Source organism: Ambystoma mexicanum (genome assembly GCF_040938575.1).
Source record: "Ambystoma mexicanum isolate Mex_15411 chromosome 12 unlocalized genomic scaffold, UKY_AmexF1_1 Mex_chr12_unloc.1, whole genome shotgun sequence".
NCBI classification, from domain to species: Eukaryota; Metazoa; Chordata; class Amphibia; order Caudata; family Ambystomatidae; genus Ambystoma; species Ambystoma mexicanum.
This window is the reverse complement of record NW_027182322.1, coordinates 11498399-11518759: the sequence shown is the minus strand read 5'-3', so window position 1 is coordinate 11518759 and position 20361 is coordinate 11498399. Positions and strand designations below refer to the sequence as shown.

The following is a 20361-nucleotide window of genomic DNA, read 5'->3' as shown; positions in this document are numbered from 1 at the left end:
GATGGCCAAAACAGGAGGAGAGGGGAAAAACATCAAGCCCAGTCCTCCCCTCTCCTTACCTTCCCACGGGCCATGCAGCACCCGGGACACAATGCTCACGCTGCGGTCCGGAGCCCAGCAAAGAACCGAGCGAGGCAATCCCGCTCAACTGTGACCCCAAGCCGCTCAGGTTGCCCAGGAGCAGCGCCGCACCTGAGGGAGCCGAGGGCCCCGCCACACAGCCCCCCCCCAGGGGGCCAGCAATCGGTGCTCCCCAGTGCCCCGCACCGGGAAGAAAAAGTCCAACCTGCCGGAGGCAGGAAAAATTAAACTGAGTGACGTGGATGTGGGGGAGGAGTTATAGGAATTTAAAGAAATAGAAGAAGGTCCTGTGTCGGAAGCAGGGGCCTCATGAAGTAAGTACTGGGACGAGGAAGAGTGGACGTGGAGGTAATGCATCCTTCTGCAGGCTCTGAAGGAAGGCGAGGATTTTGGCCGCGCCTACCTGTCAGCCTCGCCCACCAGGGGGTGGGGCGACTAGGAAGGCATTAACCGAAGAATGCCGAACACCAGCCCCATGATTCTGCTATGGTGATGCAGAATATCATAGAACACGTTAATGCATCAAATGCATCAAGCAGAATTGTTCTGGTTCAAAATAAAAAGGGACTTTGTTGGATACCAGTCAAACTTAGGTCACCCTGTAACCCCTCTCGTGAAGGCCCAACCCTTTCATGTCCCACCCTTTGCTACCTGTCCTGTAAAATGTCTTTCAGTTGTGACATTAGCACGTTCAAAGACTCATGACCACCTGCCCATCGAAAATCTAGAAATTTGCCAAGGTTGGCAGTGGCAATGCATCTATTATAAATGTATCCACATAAAGTTCATAATAGAAAACCAATTGTGAACAGTTCATCTGTATACACAAATATACATCATGAAACTGTATATCACGCTTTCAGTGGAAGAATAGGATGCGTATAAAATGATGAAAGTACGTCTGGGATTGTCATCTGGTTTCATAGTGTAGTGGTTATCACGTCTGCTTTACACGCAGAAGGTCCTGGGTTCGATCCCCAGTGAAACCATGTTTTTTTAAATATTACTTATGTATTGATTTACTTATTTATATTTAACAGTGACTTCAGTTCATTATAACAATCTTCTCTCCAATAAATAGTTTATTCGTTTAGCACGGACAAAAAATGTAGCCCACCCACTAATTAATTAATTAATTAATTAATTAATTAATTAATAGATTTAAAATGTAAGAGGCCCCAGCGAGATTTGAACTCGCGACCCCTGGTTTACAAGACCAGTGCTCTAACCCCTGAGCTATGGAGCCATCCTGCTGCGATTTATTTGTCTTTTATTTATTGACTGTAAGAAGCTCGGGTCGCTAGTGGACAGTTTTCAAACACAGAAGGAATTGTAACACCTTGTATAAGGACTGGATCAGAAGAAACCAAGTAGCGTGTTGGATAAAACGGCGACGTTGTGCAGACGATGGCTGATGTGGGCTCTCAATTTGGAGTGATACAATTGGGGTTAGAAAAGAAAGGATACAATTAATAACCAGAGTATGTAAAAATAGGTACCCCAACACTCCGTGTTAATGTATTCCGATTTGAAAAATACTTTGCAGAGCCGTTGCGAAATCGGGCTCTATCCATATTCCGCTCTTCCGTGTGCATGCGAGAAGAGCGGCATCAGTGGCACAGCGCCCCCCTTCCGGCATTACTTTTGCTGTTGTTTTGACTATTATTTTGAGTGGTAACGAAACTTTAACTTGTTGTGTCCAAATCTAATGCACTGGCTTTTAATTTAACTAATTTACAAACATAGATAATGGGCTTTTCGATCTCAATTGTTATAAAAGCCACTACATCTAATTGGAAAGATGCCATATTGCTTCAGGTCATGCTTGGTGGGTTTGTGTTGATTTTACAAGAAAGGATCTGTGACGTTGCAAGCATGAACGACGCATGCGCGAGCCTCGTTCCGGTCCGCGCATGCGCGTTCATAATAAAGAACGGCCGTGCGGGCAGTTGCCGCCAGGACGCCGTAAGGCACACACGCGTGTCCCGTGTCTCCTTTTGTGGATGCGTGTGAGCAAGTGTGTGTGCGGGGCGGCCCGAGGCACGGGTTTGCCCACAACATCTGGCGACGAGGCAGGATGCAAACGGAGCGTTCTGCTGACATAACGCTGCATGTACACTGCAGCAACGTTATACCGGAGCATTCCCCGAATCCAGCGCAAGCAAAGCGGATGGGTTTCTACGCAGGACACATGGCAGTAGCGGCCTGAAAAGGTGCTTGTGCGCTGCTCACGTTCCATAGAAACTACAGTGAACAGATTTTTGGAATCCTGACAGTTCTCGACATCCAAGAGGACTGTCCTTCAAGCAGTGGTAATTGGAGGGGTCCAAGGCCACGTTGATCCCCACCACGCAGTGGCTTGAGGTACGTCGACTGTCTGCACAAGTCAGGTTTGCGGCCTCCAAACCCTGAGGAGGTGCCAGTGCGACCTGTGAACATGGAGGAGAGTGACGAAGATGCAGGGACAGCGCAGGTGGTGGTAAGGAGGAGACAACAGGGATCTCTGTTACCCATGCAAGAATTCGACACGTCGGGTCCACCCTCAAAATTGGGCCCAAGATGGCTGCTGTGGATAAGAAAATTGGACATGTACTTCACTGCAACAGGAGAAACTAATGATGACGCAAAAAGGGCAACTGTAATGTACTCCGCGGGTATGGACGTCCTACGCATTTATGAGTCCCTTAACCTGCAAGTAGTCACCTATGATGCGGTCAAGACTGCCTTAAAGAATCATTTTATTCCGCTGTCCAACGTGGACTATGAGAGATTCCTGTTCAATAGTGAAAAACAGCGGGAAGAAGAGTCGCTTGATCAATTCTGCGCTCGCTTAAGACAAATGGCCACGACGTGCAGATGGGACAAGGAGGAGGCCATGATTAGAAATCAAGTCATCCAAGGCTGTGGCTCAGGCAAACTCCGCAGACAGGTGTTAAGGGAGCCAGGGTGGACTCTGACACAGATCCTGGACAGTGGAAGAATATATGAACTGGCAGAATCGAGGGGTGCCACAATGGACGCAGCAGTGCGTCCCGGCAGGTCAGAAGAGGCATTTGCAGTCGGGAGGCAGTCCGTGTCAAAGAGTAAGTGGAGCCAGAAACGCCAAGAAGCAAGTCCGACGCATGGAGTGGCGTCCATTTGTCAGTATTGCAGATACGATTTGCCGCACGCAGAAGAATGTCCCGCCAAATCCAGATCCTGTGGCAGATGCAACGGACTTGGACACTATGCCCGGATGTGCCGCGCTCCTGCGCCGGTGGCTACTCAAAGGGGTCCGGCCAGGTTGTTTGGCAGCGGGTCGAGGGGGCAAAAGAACATTGCGACAGTTGAACAGGATATGCAGAGGCTGAACATGGCCGAGGACGAAGAAGAGGAGGATGAGGTGTTCTTCATTTCGAGCATAGCCACAGGGGTAAGGAAAAAGAGGCAGCCCAAATGCATCGTGGACATTCAAGGGGTCCCTACACAAGTGATGACTGACACGGGAGCCTCGGTATGTGTGCTGGCCTCAGATTACTACCAGTCGATCCCGGGGCCACCACCGTTGGATGTCTCGAGGGCAAAGATCTTCACGTTCGGCGGCGACACACCACTCCCCATCAAGGGTGTCTTCGTGGCGCCCGTTTCAAAGGGCGGCAAGTCCATAAAAGCATGATTTTTCGTCACTGACGTGAGCCCCCACTCCCTGCTTAACTGTGCGGCGTCGGAGGCATTGGACCTTGTGCATTTTGCGTTCGCAGTCTATCAAGTTGACATTGACCAGCTACTGGCCAGATTCTCAGGCATTTTTGAAGTAGTGGGAAAGTTGAGAGCTCCTCCTGTGCGTCTCCACATTGACGACACCATCAGGCCTACGGCTCTCAAACATTGACGGATCCCGTTCCATCTCCGGGAGCAGGTGGAGGAAGAACTCCGCTCACTGGTCCGAATGGACATCATCGAAAGGGTGGAAGGCCCGACGCCCTGGGTCTCGCCCATAGTGGTGGCCCCCAAGCCAAAACAGCCGGGAGAGGTGCGCATTTGCTTCGATATGCGCCTCCCGAATGCGGCTATCAAAAGGGAGAGACACATTACGCCCACTCTCGATGATATTATAGGAGAACTGCAAGGGGCGAGAGTCTTTTCGAAGTTAGACTTGAGGGCGGGCTATCATCAGCTCGAGCTCCACCCAGACTCACGTTATATCACGACTTTTACGACGCATGATGGCCTTTATCAGTTTAAGCGCCTGAGTTTTGGCATTTCATCTGCTGCAGAAGTTTTTCAAAATACCATCAGGGGGCGCTGGCAGGACTGAAAGGTGTTTTGAATATGAGCAATGACATTTTGGTGTTTGCAGACTCAGAGGCAGAACACATGAAGAGATTGGAGTGCACGCTGAAGAGGCTAGAAGATTTGGGGCTTACCCTACACCGTGAAAAATGTGAGTTTTTCAAAGACAGAATTGGGTTTTTTGGCTTCATCTTTCATGCCAGCGGCGTGTCGCCCGATCCTGCAAAGATGAAGGACATTCGGGAGGCCGCAGCACCCCAGTCCCCAACGGAGGTAAGGAGCTTCTTGGGGATGGTAAACTACTGTGGGCGCTTCATTAAGGGTTTGGCCTCCTTGTCGGAACCCTTCAGAGCGCTGACCAAGAATGACGCTGTCTGGGTGTGGGAAAGGAAAGAGCAAGAGGCATTTCAGGTAATCAAAAATGCCCTGTCTGACGGAGACACCATGGCGTACTTCGACCCCACTGCTGAGGCGAGATCGTTGTTGATGCCAGCCCGGTGGGTGTAGGCGCGATGCTGATGCAAGCGGACAAGAGAGGTGACATCCGACCCATTGCGTACGCGAGCAAGGCGCTCACAGACACAGAAAAGCATTACTCACAAATAGAAAGAGAGGCCTTGGCCATACTGTGGGGCTGTCGCCATTTTCGTCTCTACATCCTGGGCAAGCCTGTCGTAGTCGTGACCGATCATAAGCCCCTGCTGCCCATCCTGGCGGGTGTGTCATCAAAACCTCCACCCAGAATTGAGCAATGGATGCTGGCCCTTATGGAATATGGGGTTCGACTGGTGTACAGACCGGGGACCAATAATCCGGCGGACTATCTGTCGCGACACCCAAACCCAGAGAATGTGGAAAAGACCAAGGAGGTGTCTGACTGTCGAGGGCTGCTGTGTCATGTGGTGGAAGGTGCGTTGCTGGTGGTGCTGTCCAGACTCACAATAGTGGCAGAATCGTCCAAGGATGATGTGTTCCACATCATCAAAACGGTGGTTAGAAGCGGCGATTGGAGAGAGGTGTTTCAGAACAATTCAAGGCGGCAGGCTGACGCCCAGAAAGACCTTCAGGCGCTTTGGAGGGTGAGGGATGAGCTATCCATTTCTGACGACGGACTACTGCTGAGGGGGAGGCAAATTGTGATCCCACAGGCCCTGAGAGATCGTGTATTGGAGTTAGCTCACATAGGGCACCAAGGGGTAGCCAAGACCAAAGCGCAGCTTCGACCCAAGGTGTGGTTCCCTGACCTCGAGAGAATGGTCGAGCTGTTTATAAAAAGGTGTCTGCCGTGTCAGGCGGCGAATCCCGGGGATAAAGTTCCACCGATCAGCTCAATGGAACGGAGCGAAAAGCCCTGGGGAACTGTCCATGTGGATTTCGGATCAACGGGTCGGGGCATGTATTATTTTGCGGTGGTAGACCAATGGTCCAGATATCCCGAGGTGGAGGTCGGAGAGTCCACCGCCACCGAGTACACCACCAGGGCCTTGGACAAAATGTTTGCGACCCATGGCTTCCCCGAAATACTATGCTCAGACAATGGTCCCCCGTTCACGGGCAGCCAGTTCGCACAGTATCTCAAAGTGAGGGGCATCCATCACCGGAGAGTATCCCCGTTGTGGCCGCGTGCGAACGGGGAAGCTGAAAGGCTCATGCGCACGCTAAACAAGGTGCTGAGAATATCCGCAAGCGGTGGGGAGGACCTCCCGAAGAAGGTTGTGGAATTCCTGCGAGAGTATCGGACCACGCCGCATCAATCGACAGGCGTATCCCCTGCTGAAGCGCTATTCGGGCGCTGCCCTCGCGGCATGATACCGGAAATAGAAGGAAGAGTACCCGGGGTCATTGACAATGAAAAAGTGAGGGAGGAGCGGGAAGCCCGCAATCAGAGAGAGAGCGAGAGGAGAGGTCTCCAAGACAAGGAAGTGGCCGTAGGTGATTCCGTGCTAGTTCGGAATCGCCACCCAGAAGGCAAACTGTCACTGCCTTACGAGCCTCACCCGTGGACAGTCACGTGCGTGAAAGGAACCATGGTCACGGCAGCATGCAATCGGGGGACCGTCACCCGCAACAGGTCCTTTTTCAAAAAAGTTGACACTTCAACGAGGGCCAGTGAACCGGACGAAAGCACCTCCTCCGAGGCTGTCCCCGAAGGTCAGGCGGAGGACACCCAGAGGGGGGCCGTTCCGCATGCAGATGGTCCCAGCTCGACTTCACAAAGCACCCCTCGGTACCCTGTGCGAGGAAACCGCAGACTACCAGCTCACCTCAAGGACTATGTCCTGGACTCGGGAGACTGAGCCGATGTTACAGGAGCCGGCGAACCCACGTTGGGTTACATGCTTTATGTTTACCGGTTATACTGTTCATCCTTGTTGATGTTAGATTGTTTTTGTTGAAGAAAAAAAGGGATGTGACGTTGCAAGCATGAACGACGCATGCGCGAGCCTCGTTCCGGTCCGCGCATGCGCGTTCATAATAAAGAACGTCTGTGCGGGCAGTTGCCACCGGGACGCCGTAAGGCACACACGCGTGTCCCGTGTCTCCTTGTGTGGATGCGTGTGAGCGAGTGTGTGTGCAGGGCGGCCCGAGGCACGGGTTTGCCCACAACAGGATCCAGCAATTTCTCTTATATATATGTCTAGGAAAAATACAGATTGTCAACACATTCGTTATAGAAAGTCATGATTCTATTAAAGACTCAGAGGCGAAGAATTATGCTAAACTCAACTCTACTTCTAGAGCAGCCAACCAATTATATTCACATAAACCAAACTGTCAAATGAACTACAATATCCATGATCATAAGGGAAATTTGAAGTTTACGTTCTATTGGATAAACAGTACCACATGATCTCAACTGTCCAATCACGTCTAAACAGTCAAATATAAACATCCCCTTCTTCCTTCTTCTTCATCTTCATCTTTCTGAAGCTGATCGACACTCAATTTGCATCCCAACGGGTAAACGCCTGAACTTTCTTTTTCCGTCGCTCATTCTTCTCGTACCAACTGGCTTAAACTCTGTAGCTGTCAAAACAATATATAACAATGATGGCGCAACTATTCCAGGACTGGTGGGCAATGGCTAAAACACAACAGTCATATGCATTGATGAAAACATTACATAATTAACAACATATTTTCAGTCGTGTCTCAACTTAGCGATTGAAAGGGGGGAATAATCCTTCACCTCCCATTCATTAATAGAATCAAGACTTTCTATAACGAATGTGTTGAAAATCTGTATTCTATGTCAAGACTCGGATTATGCTTGTTTAAAGCTTACTTACCACCAACGTAGCCATCTGATCTATTGGCTTAAAATACAAGTTTTTAAAAGTCTTCTCATTCACCCAATCCGCCGCCTTCAAGATATCCACCAGGCGTGCTCCCATCTTAAAAGCTGTGGATGCCATCGCCCCCCTGGTCGAGAGTGCGCCAAACTGTTCCATGTCATTGCCCGCTTGATCCATGCATCATTTTACCCATCTAGCTAACGTAGCTGACGCTACAGCTCTTATAGACTTCCTCAACACTATAAAAAGCTGAGAATCTCCCGGGGGTCTAAACTGCTCTGCCAATGCCTCATAAGCTTTCAAGCACCTGACTGGACATAAGCTGGGTCTCTCTGGAAAGGCCGCATAATCTACCGTCCTGATCCCTGTTTTTGTCCTTCTTTCTATGTAGAATGTAACACCCGTAGGTGAAAAAGTTTTTCTGTCTATCTCCAAAGCTTTGACCTCTGAAACCCTCTTGCATGAAATCAGGCACAGTAGAGTGGTCAGTTTCGCCCAAAGTGCTTTCCTGGATAAATCTACGTTATCTGGCCATGTTTCAAACATTCTAAGTACAATACTCACGTCCCACAACCACAAATATTTCGGCATCAGGGGTCTCATGCACCTATCTCCTTTTAATTATCTACAAATCAAGGGGTGTTCACCCACGGGTTTACCCTCAACGTATTCTTGGCCAGCCGATATCCCCGACCGATATGTGTTAATCATTCTATATGCTTTGGACTGTGCCGCTTGATTAGCTAAGAAGTTCACCACATGCAATACATCTGTTCGAGCGGGATGCATCTCCTTCCACATGCACCAACTACTCCACTTACACCATGCGACTTTGTAAGCCTTCCTGGTCCCCAGGGCTCAGTACTCTCTGATGAACTCCTGAGCTTTTCCTGAAAAGCCTGGCTTGGCCCAGGATCTCTTGAAATCACCCAGGCTATCAGGCTCAATGTCCCTGTCTGAATGAGGGAGTGACGCTCCCCTGCTGGGCCCAGTACTATGTCCTATCTGAGCGGCAGAAGAATTGGAGTGTCGTATTACATTTCCAGTAGGTCCGGGAAGCAAGCCTGACCTCTCCAATCACGTGTCAACCAGCCCTACTCTTGCTCTCTGTCTCCTGACCTGAGCCAGCGTTTGTGCTGTCATAGCGAACAGCGGGAACGGTATTCTGTTGCTGGTCCCCAAACCTGGAGAAAGGCATCCATCACCCACGCTTCTGGGTCTGGTCTCCAACTGTAAAACTTGGCCAGCTTCCTGTTCAATCTCGAAGCAAACAGGTCCGTCTGATATGGCCCCCTCCATCTCATGATCTCTTAGAAAACTGACTCCTCCAGCTGCCAAACGCTGGAGTCCTTCAGGTATCTCAAATTCCAGTTGCTATCTGGTTCTGTGCCCCTGGTAAGTGCTCTGCTCTTACGCTGACTCTCCTCTGAAGGCATAGATGCCAGAAGTCCTTGGGTAATTCTGCAAGCATCTTGGATCTTGTCCCCACAGTCCGTTGATGTACCTGACTGCAGAGACATTGTCCATTTTGAGGAGGATGCACCTTCCTGCATCCAACAGCGGACTGCAAATGAACCCGCTAGCAGTTTGAGACAATTACACAAGAGCAGGGTGGCTGAGAGGAAATGGCTAGCTTCTTGTGCATCCTCTGACAAACTGGCCTGCCGCCTGCTCCAAAGGCAATACCGGCTCTCTTTTTCCTCACTCAGAAGAGAGCCCACATCCAAGCCTGCATCTCTGCAGCATCTAACAACTCAGCTGAACTCTTTAAAATCTGCAAAGAGCTGGCCAATCCTGCTACAATCTCTACCTCTCCTGTCCCCTCCCAGTCCCTCTGCACGGCCCTGGCTTCTCATTTCATCTCTAAAACCCAGGACATCCTGTCCACCCTCTCGTCCTCTCCTCTTCCTCCCTCTAGTCTCTCCTCTACTTCCGGCCCCCCTGTGGCCACCTCTCCTCCCTCTTTCTCTTCCTTTCCTCTGTTCTCCCCTGACAAGGTTTCTAGACAAGTCCAATCTATGAAAGTCTCATCAAAACAGGTTCTTCCAGAACCATCAAGGACCACATTGACACCCTCGATCCTGACCTGGCTGACTTCTGCAACCACTCCTTTGCCACTGGAGCCTTCCATTCTCCTCCCCGAAACACTCTCTTGGGCACCCCCTTCTCAAGAAACACTCAGCTGACCCTTTCTGCCTGGCTAACTATTGCCCCATCTCCATCACTCCTTTCATGGGCAAACTACCTGGAAAAGCTGGCCATCTCTGAGCTTAATCTTCACACTGAATCTGTTGGTTGTCTCCATGACCATCAGTCTGGCTTCAGAGCAGCCGGAAGTATGGAAACTGCTCTCCTGAACATCCGTGAAGACCTGCTCTCTAACCTTGATTCTAGTCTCCCCTCTGTCCTCATCTTACTGGATCTCTCTTCTGCCTTTGACACGGTCACCCATGCCACCCTGCTCAATCGTCTCTGTGATAAACTGGGTATCACCGATCAGGCCCTGGCCTGGCTGACCTCGATCCTCTCTGATCGACCCTCCCAGGTCCAACTTGGGTCCTTCCTTTCCTCTATCTCACTCTCTACCTGTGGTGTTCCTCAGGGGTCTAAACTCTCTCCCTGGCTCTTCAACCAATACCTGGCACCTCTCTCCCCCTGCATTGCCGCTCTCTGCTCCAACCTTCAGTGCTATGCAGATGACACTCAGCTTGTTTTCAGATTCCCCTCTGCCACCTCTTCTCCTTCTCTCATCTCTGACTGTCTGTCTCCTATCCAGGAGTGGTGTGACGCCAATGATCTCTGCCTTAATGCCAGTAAGGCGGAGATTCTCCTCATTAGCACACCTGCACCCTCCTTTCCTGTCACTCTCCGACCGGCATCCTTTGGCCCTCTTCCTGCTCCCACCTGTGAGGCTAAGAACCTCGGGTCATCTTCGACTCCACACTCTCCTTTTCTCCTCACATCTCTGACATCTCTAAGAAGTCAAACTACCAACTGCACCTCCTCAGAGGTATTCTTTCTTTCCTCTCCTTCCTGCAGAAGCTCACTGTCTCTAGAGCTCTGGTTCTCTCTAGGCAGGACTACTGCAACAGCTTCTTTCTAAATCTGCCTGCCTCTACTTTCCGCCCTCTGCAACTCATCCAGATCAGGACTGTGAGACTTGTCCTTGGCCTCAAGCCGAGGGTTCGTATCTCTCCAGCACTGAAATCTCTGCATTGGCTCTCAGTGGCTGCAAGGATTAAGTTTAAGACCCTCTGCATTGTCCACAAGGCCTTCTGGGGCCTGGATCCTCAACACCTCCAACTCTCTCTTCGTAAATACCTTCCTACTCAAGCTCTTCGCTCCTCCACCTCCAACTCCCTCAGGGTCAGTCACTTCTCCAAGCAACGAGTTGGTGGTAGATCTCTTTCTTCGGCTGGGGCCTCCCTCTGGAACAGCTTCCATGCCTCTCTAAAACTTGAGGAGAACCATCTCCTGTTCCGGAAGCACCTCAAGATCTTCCTCTTTGCTTCTGCCTTCTCTCTTCCTCTCCCATGCTGATTTCTTGTCTGATACTGCACTGGTCACCTGGCTACCCTCTGATTTCGGGCTCAGGTCCCTTCCCGCCCAGTTGCACACCCGCACTGCCTCCCGGCAACCCATGCACTTGGGTCTGTATCTGTAACCCTGCAGTCCCCCTACCTGCACTTTTGGACACCTGCTGTCTGCACTTACCCTGGCACCTGCCACCTGCTGGCCACACTTCTTGTTATTGTTTTGATCCCATGTACAGCACTGCCCCCTCCCCTTTCCCCTGGCACTTTTCCCCTCCCATCCCCTGCACTTGCGCAATCTCAATGTCACTTGCCCTAGTAAGATCGTTGTCTCTGTCCTCCCTCTGTTCCCCCTTCCTTGCCTCATCGCACCTTGAAACACTTGTCTATAGGCGCGTTACAAATGCTATATCATATCATGTCAATTGATGTGGAGGGCTAGCTCCTCTTCTGACCACCTTCCCCCGGTAGACATCTCGCCGCAGCGGGCTCCCCAGCCCCATCGACTGGCATCCGACTATCACGAGGTGCGGGGAGGAGGCAACTATCACCCTGGCATTGCAGGCCTCCGTGTGGTGGTACCACCACTCTAATTCCGTCCTCGCTTCATGTGAGATCAGGACTTTCTGGTCGTATGACAGGCCCTGTCCGATATGCTCTATCTTCAATCGTTGTAATGCCCGGTAGTGGAGCGGTCCTGGGAAAATGGCCTGAATCAAGGATGACAGTCACCCTACCAGCCTGGCTATCCGTCTCAAGGATATCATCTTTCGCGCCATCATGCTCTTTATGTCCCTTTTAATCAAGTTCACCTTCCTTAAACAGTAAGCTGAGTGTTGCCGTTTCGAGAATGAACACCAGGAATTCCATCAACTGGAATGGCACTAGTTCAGAGTTCTCCCAGTTTATCAAGAAAACTAGTTGCTATAACAAGTCTGTCGTAATCTTGACTTGTTCCGATATCAGTTCCCTGTCCTGGCACATGATGCATATATTGTACAGGTAAATAATCAGTCTGACCCCCTGCTCTCTGAGATGTCCTACTACTGGCTTCATCAATTAGGTAAAGCACCAGGGGGCAGAGGCCAGCCCGAATGGGAGTCATACGAGCTCCCATCTCTGATCCCTCCAGAGGAACTGCAGTAGCCGATGCTGACTTTGGTGTATTGGTACCATCAGGTACGCATCTCTGAGATCGATCCGTGCCAGCCAGTCTCCCTTCTGGAGTATGTTCCTCAGTAGTTGAATTCCTTCCATCTAGAAGTGTCTGTACACCAAGAATGACTTCAGTGCTGTCAGGTTGATCACTGGCATGACCTTGCGCTTGCCCTTCAATAAAAACATGTTGCTAACGAATCCTCTCTGGTTTCCGACTGCCGGACTGATGGCCTTTTTTAGTCTCAGTTGCTCTATCTTGCTGTCTAGCGAAGCCAGAATTCCAAGATAAAACCCTGAACTGTCTGCAAGACCCAGGTATCTGAGGATAATTTTTACCATCTTTGCATATGCAGTGCCACTCTCCCCCCCCCACCAGAGGAATCCCTGTGTCTAGTGCCCCTGCTTGCGCTCTTTCTCTCACCTGTATTATTTTGCTGTTGTTGCCTGCTGCTGCCTCTCCAGCCCCTCCAGCCTCTGCCCCTGCCCCTTCCCCTCGAGGGGAAGAATGGGTTTGCTTGCCAGTCTTCTTGTTCACTCCAGTGAGCTCTGTGTCCGGAGGACCTGTAGTAGGGGTACCGGCTGGCCGAGCGGCCCTTGCCTCTCCCAGCCCTGTCAAAAATCTTCCTCCCAAAGATCTTCTTCAGGGAGGCCTGTGCTTTATCCAGTGTGGCTTATGTGCTGGCAAACCTTGCCATGCCCTTGATAAATGTCTCGCCAAATAGTTTGCCCTTGGCAGCAGCCTCTGTTTCTGACGGCTCCAGTTCTCCTAACTTAGAGTCTATTTTCATGAGGATAGACTGTCTCCTCTCCATTGCGATGGAGCTATTTGCATTGCCCAATAGGCAGATTGCAATTTGAGCCCAACCTGAGAGGACCTCTGGATCAATAGCTTCTCTTCTCTGTTTAGCTTCCTCTGCCAGTTGCCATATTTTTGTGATGGGTCCCACCACGTCTAGGAGTTTGTCTTGGCACAACCTCCAGGAGTGATCAATTCCATTTTTGATGTCCTTGCCATACCTTCCCATGAAAGTCAGCATGCAGTCATCAATTTTGGGTGTTTCAGCTACCCCATCCGGGACTCTGGGCCTAGGGCATTCCGCCCTCATCTTACTCCTGGCTTCTTTACTCAGAGGGGCCCTGAGTCTTCTTTTTAGATAGGCCATAATGTTCTTCGAGGGTCCCACTCTGATGACCTTGGCTGTACCAAGGCATCTGGGTCAAATTCATCCCCTTGGGGCTCCTCAGGTCTGCCCTTCTTGTTTCTGTGCCTTCTAGCATCATTCGGTGAGTCCTCGGACTCTTGTGAGCTCGTATCCCCGTTTCTTCGATGCCGATGCAGTCTGTTTCAGAGGTATCCTCTGAGCAATCTGGCCATATCTGGCCTTCGACCTTGCCTTCCTCTTGTCACCTTGCTTTTACGTGGTGAACCCGCAGGGTCTTGGCACTATGTATTCTGTGGGTCTTTTTCCTTCCCCATTTGCCAGGCTTTTCTAGCTTCTCTACACAATTCTGCCATGCCTTGAGAGAAAGCTACGAGGTCTTCCATGATGCCCCTGCCTTCACGCAAGGGGCTCATGCCAGTACTCATCACTTTCTGAACCGCTTGGCTCATTCTGATGCCACTCACATGCGGACCCTCTGAGTCCCCTTCTGAGTATTCCCCACTCATGCTCATGGCTGTGCTGGGTTTTTTAAAACTCTTAATATATAGTTTACCTGGGCTGCCTCTGTCAAATTGTTCTCAAATGTAGCTAGGCAGGTCTGTTAAAATTCATCAGTCTTACTTGGGACTGTGTCCGTCTATACAAGGAGCTGTTTGAGTGACTGGGACCTTTCAGCCGATTCCCGGCAGCTTGTGTCCGTTTTCCCTGGGACTGTGCCCGTCTGCACTTCACCTGTATTAAGCAGTCTATTTATAATGACTCTGGTGTGCCTTCGCCACCATCAGATGATGTGTTATTGTGAGTGGCTCTGAGTTCTGCACTCGTTTGCCTCGATGCAAATTTCCGCTGTTAAATATTACTCCCGTATTATGTCCTCGCCCCCACGGGATTTCACTTCTGCTGTCTCTACTCCTCGTGGACGGAAGTTTCACAGAGGCGCCGAAACCTCTAACTGACCTGTTGCGCCCGGCGTAAACTTCCGTGTGGTAATACCCACTAACGCCAGAGCCTCCACCCGTCGTGTTATCTACCTGCGGATCTGTTCTGCCTAGCCCTGATTGCGCGGTACGCTTGCTCGCTCACCCGTTCGTGCATGCGTTCTATTCACTATAACACTATACCGTATAACATTCACAGCAAATATTACATTATACCACAGTAAAGGAATTCAAATTGTACTTATCTCAGCTGCTTGACCAGCAGAGAAAGAGGAAGATACAAGGAAGAAGGGGATGTTTATATTGGACTGTTTAGACATGATTTGACAGTTGACATCACATGGTACTGTTTATCCAATAGAAAGCAAACTTCAAATTTCCCTTATGATCATGGCTATTGTAGTTCATTTGACAGTTTGGTTTATGTGAATATAGAGTTGAGCTGAGCATAATCCGAGCCTCTGAGTCTTGACATAGAATACATCTCCTTATTGACGTGTGATATAAAGACGTTCATAAATTCTTCTGACATCTGGATCATATGGCATTTATTTCATTTCAGTATTTAAAGATATAAACTGCTCACAAGTCACGCTGATATAATGCACATAAAAACATACTTGTCACCAAATGGATTATATAATATCTCATTAGTCCACCTCTGTCCCTTTTTTAGATTATCGGGACAAAGCCCAAAAGATATGTGAACTCTGATCAACGCCTTGCTCCAGTCCAAATAATCTCCCCAGACGAGTAGTCTTTGGATATGCAGGAGGATTTTTCCATTAACTTTACCAGACTCCATACAGGTAAGCCATGCTCTGCCTTAAGAGAATACTTGAGACTTCCAATTAGAATTACTCTCCCAGTTAAATAACGCTAGACCTTTTTCAAACAGGGAATTATATCCTGACATCAGTTGTATATACTGCTTGGATCTAAGACTAAAACGCTGAATCACAGCTATACTACTTATCCTCAATTCCGCCATGATCAACTGAGATCGAGGTAAGAAGCCCAGAGCTACAGGGGTTTTTAGTGTGAAAGGGGTAAAGTTTTTCTGGATATCAGAACACTTAGTCCTCTAATTTAAATTACAGGTTTGGAACCGAAAATGTGGGTTGTTTCAACAACGATTGACTCTCCTGCTTTAATCAGGATATCATATATTGAGGACTATACCCACCAACTAGAACAGATGAACAAAATACCTCTTTCTAGGAACGAAACCTTAATAGTATCTTAAAGAACTTGAGCAATTATAGCTTACTTTTTCATTTTTATGCTTTATCAACAGTTACACCATACAGAGTGACTAGAAGATTCTTCCTCGTTATGAAAAATGTATTGTATCCAAATGTTTATTGTAATCACAACTAAAGTGACGCACCTCCTGATGAATGTTCCATACTAGCGTAGCAAACTGAAACATGTCAAGTTCTAAATTCTAGTGATGAATTAAACTAGAATCCAGCTTTGAACCTAACCACAGTTTGTGGACAAAGATAAGATTGTAATAGCCTCTAAAGTTGTCAAAAAATGTATTGTGTTTACCAAATACACATTTTCCTATTGTCAAAGGATAATTGGTCACTAATAGTTTTGTGTTTTTTATTGTGTGCTTTATATGATATGCATTGTTCCAAAACAAAAATCTTTTTGTTGTGTTTTAAAGCTAACATTTGAATAAAATTGACAATGTTGTTTTAAAAATGTTGTGATTCATTCCATATCGGTATAACTGTTGATATAATCTAACTATCTCTTATTTAAATATACCCCAATGCCTATACCCATTTAAAAAAGTGCATTGATTTCAATACATATGCCTATCATATATTTCTTTGTCAATTATGAAGATTTTTTACTCTTAAAGAACATTTAAAAACAGTAGAGAAATGGCCAACTCGAGTTTCGGCTATGAAATCCCTCACTCAAAACGACCCAGCCTTCTTCAGGGCAGATTCATTTTGGCAACCCAGGGAAATTGTCACCTGAGCTGAAAAACAACCCACACAGTGAACATTACTATGTTACCTCCTTATTAGCTCATAATTGCCCTGATTTTTGTTGAAAATACAATCACTACCTCATTTCACAGAAAATGTGTGCAAGACATGCCAATCTCAATAGTTTGCCCACTTTCTCATTGTTTCTCCATGCCACCAGCCGCCGAGCCCCTGCCAGAAATGAGAATTTGACTGTAACCATTTGCAGCAAAGGACCACAAGCATGACTTCAATCAAGCCTGGAGGTCAATTTAACAACATGAGTCAACGTGAATCAAGAACATTAAAGGAACTTGCCCGGCACAGGGATATTGTCATCAAACCCATGGATACGTGTGGAGGTATAGTGATAAAGATCACCCCAATATGTTGAAATGGTAAGGGCACTTATAGATAATCAAGATCATTACACCAAGATAACAACAGACTCTGCGACTGGCCCATGGCAGAGTTGCAGCAATTATGCCAATCAGGCATTGATGCAGGTTTTCTCACTGCCAATGAGGCTATGTTCCTAACTCCCAGAGACTGCTGGATACTGGCTATTTAGCACTACCCAAGATTCACAAAGATTGGCAAAAGCCCCCAGGAAGACCTATTGTTTCTTTATGTGGTTGGATCTTGGAATCATGCGGGCAGTACATGGGGAGATTTCTGCAACCTCGGGTGTCTGCTACATAATCATTTCTAAAGGATACAATGGCAGCAATTACCACCTTTGAAGGGTTCCCGTATGATACAGACAACAGCATCATGGGCTTGCTGGATATAGCTGTGCTTTACACAAGTATACCTGTACTGTGAAAACTATTAAGATTGGCACGTCTCGCACACATTATTTGTGAAATGAGGTAATGATTGTTGGGGAGAAGTTGGACCCCCACCAGGGCTTCTGGGGGTCAGCTATGGGAGGCCCCAACACCTCCCATTTTGCCCAAAGAAATGCAGCAGAGTCCCAAGCAGGCAGCAACATGTTCCAAACTGCGTTTATTTCTGAGCAGCAAAAAAAAAAAAACACACAGAGAGCTTTGCGCACAGCGAAAATCCAGGCACCGCCCCCCTCTGGGCTGGCTTGCAAGCCAGCTTTGTAACACACTGCAGGCTGACATCTCACAATTGGACCAGCTCCCAGAAACCTATCTCATCCTATTATTGGCTGCTAAGTGATAGGTTACCTATGGCGCCCTTATAGGGAGCCTGATAATTGGACATTAGGACTTTTGCGTCAGTGGGCTGGTTTTAACTGCGCCACCCCCATTACCTAATTCTAAACTTGTTGCATTATGAACTTGTTCCCATCAGTTTTTGCTTGGACAGGCTTTTTCGCCCCTGGGCTCTCAGCGTTCATTGGCCAGAGCTGAGCCATTCGTGTTACAATTATGTTTCAAATGATGTGTGGGTCTTTGCGAAAATGTCTTTGTTCACTGTCGTTCAAGGAAAGGAATCTTATCTTACTGTAAGACCTTGGCTGCTGCTGGGTTTGCGAGGAGCATTGCTGAAGTCAGCACGGATCTCCACTGCGGCTGGTGTTCAGTGAGACAAATGCACTTGGCTGTAATTTTCCTGAAACATGGCCTTACACTGTGCAATTAGATCAGGTTAATTCATATAAGCATCTGCAAGCCTTTAAACAGGGATTCTTGTGTTTTGTAGATTCTGGTATTGCTGCATTGAGGCTAATGTAGCATGTAGGTTGCAATGTTGGTGAAGTGGGTGTCTCTCAGCATATTTGTCACCCATGGGTGTACTGGATTCTGGTGCAAATGATGAGTGCGCTCCTTATTCTTCCTGCTGTTTTGTCTCTTCATCTGCCTGGGGTGAGGGGGCAGGAGTTTGATCTTGATTTTCCCTCTTCATGATTGTATTTTCAACAAGAGACAGGGCAATTATCATTACAAAGGTGGTAAAATAGTAATGTTACACCGTGTGGGTTGTTTTTCGGCTCCAGTGAAAATGTCCCTTGGGTGACAAAATGAATCTGCCCTGAAGAAGGCTGGGTCATTTTTGAGTCAGTGACCTGATAGCCAAAATGTGATTTGGCCGTTTCTCTACAGTTTTTAAATGTTCTTTGAGACTAAGATATTGCCTTGATTGACAAAAAAAATATGATAGGCATATATAGTAAAACCTCTGCACTTTGTTAAATGGGTATAGGCATTGGGGGACCATTAATTGATCCTGCTTTGTTTACACAATGACATTTTTATGATTTGTGGTTTGGGTGAGTGAAGTATGAGTACACATGGACTGTGTGTGGTATGAATTATGTGGTTGAATGCTTGACCAGTTGTCACTTTTTGGCTGGGGAAATGCACTTGCACCTAATGCGCCATATAAGGTCTATAGCTGTGCACTTTATTATGTGAATAACAATCATTGAACGTAGGTAATGATTTGTCATGTATGTTAAGATGCCTTGTCTACAGATCAAATATGTTTTCTAATTAACAAAATGTGTGATAATCAAAACATATTAGTAGGAATCCTATATGACCATTGTGAATAGGATCATTCTTTGCTGTGAGTCTGACCTGATTCATCTAACCACTTTCTTATTGTTATTATGCTTGTATTAGTGATTATAACCAAAATGTCAATTTGTTTATTTTTTTATTTGGGGCGTCTCTTCAAAGCCCCCCGTTTCTCCAGCTTCATTACCCCACTCCAACCCCCTCCTTACCTGTTTTAATCCCTTACCACAGCCCCCACATAGACTTTTATCAAATAATTCGACATGTTTCCGTTATTTAGGGTTCATTATTAACGTTATTCGTTATTGTGGATTCGTTACCATCCCTGTATACCATTATAACGCAGAGTTGGGCTAAAATACAGGATACTACCAATGATTAACATAGCAAGGACAGGATCCCCCACTCCACTTGTCTTTTTCTATCAGTGGGGCAGCGCTTTCCACACCACACACCATCCAAGGCTCTGCTATTGGCCTGCCTGCTACTCCACTGGAGCAGGGTGTCTGCAGTGAGTCCAAGCCCAGGGTGTATGAGCCCAGTGACTCACTGTGCAGATGCTAATGTTATAAGAGGAACTCATTCTGTGCATGTATTGGTGCTGTGTTGGAGAATCAGGTTATGCAGAGCCAGGTGCTCTGCTGATGATGAGGTTGTGTAGAATGTAGTGATGACTGGTCCCTACTAAGGCTGTCGTCTGAGAAGGCAGGCCTATGTTAAGGCTAGTACGTTGTTAGAGTGGTAGTAGCAGCGCAGATTGCAGACCACTGCCCGGGTATATATTCACATGTTCTGTTTCCATTTCATCTACTTTATGCTTAACCCAGGTCCACGGAATATTTTACCGGCTCCCAGAAACCTGCTGGGCTAGATTTGGCTGTTTTCCCCAGACAAACCAGAACATGCTTTCACCTTCACCTGGAGGCTTTTGATTTCTAGTCATGCATACGGAGTGCAGGAATTCACTTATACCCTAACCTCCTCTGTTACTGAATGTACCCCTCAGTCCCCTATCGACAAACTCACCTTAAGCTCCTAGTCGCAAAAATGTGCCATGTCTGCAAAAAACTCCCTGGCCTCCGTGTCTCTCAAAATGCCCTAACTTCCCTGTCTCCAAATGCGCCCAGACCTCCATGTCCGTAAATATTGTGACCTCCCCATTGCTAAATATACCACAAACTTGATATCATTCAATTCTCCAAGACCTTGCCATTACCGAATGTACACTCACCTTTACTTCCATGTATCTAAAAACTATGAACCCCACATATCTAAATAAACCAATACAGGCAACACATGTGTGTTCTTACAGTGGCGATACTGGCATACTGGCCCACCCAGCATGTTAATGTCTTCTTACAGTGGCAAAAATGGCATTAAATGGAACAGCTTTTTGACAATGTTAAAGTGGCTGAAATTGCATTATTGGGCATGGCCAAC

General features: G+C 47.8%; 2 non-coding genes across 2 annotated transcripts; one reads left to right on the top strand and one right to left on the bottom strand.

Moving 5' to 3' along the window:
• Positions 1–997: 997 nt before the first annotated feature.
• Positions 998–1070, top strand: TRNAV-UAC (transfer RNA valine (anticodon UAC)). The gene has a single exon. It is a non-coding gene; the product is annotated as a tRNA-Val (tRNA).
• Positions 1071–1254: 184 nt separating this feature from the next.
• Positions 1255–1327, bottom strand: TRNAT-UGU (transfer RNA threonine (anticodon UGU)). The gene has a single exon. It is a non-coding gene; the product is annotated as a tRNA-Thr (tRNA).
• Between the last annotated feature and the right edge of the window lie 19034 nt (positions 1328–20361).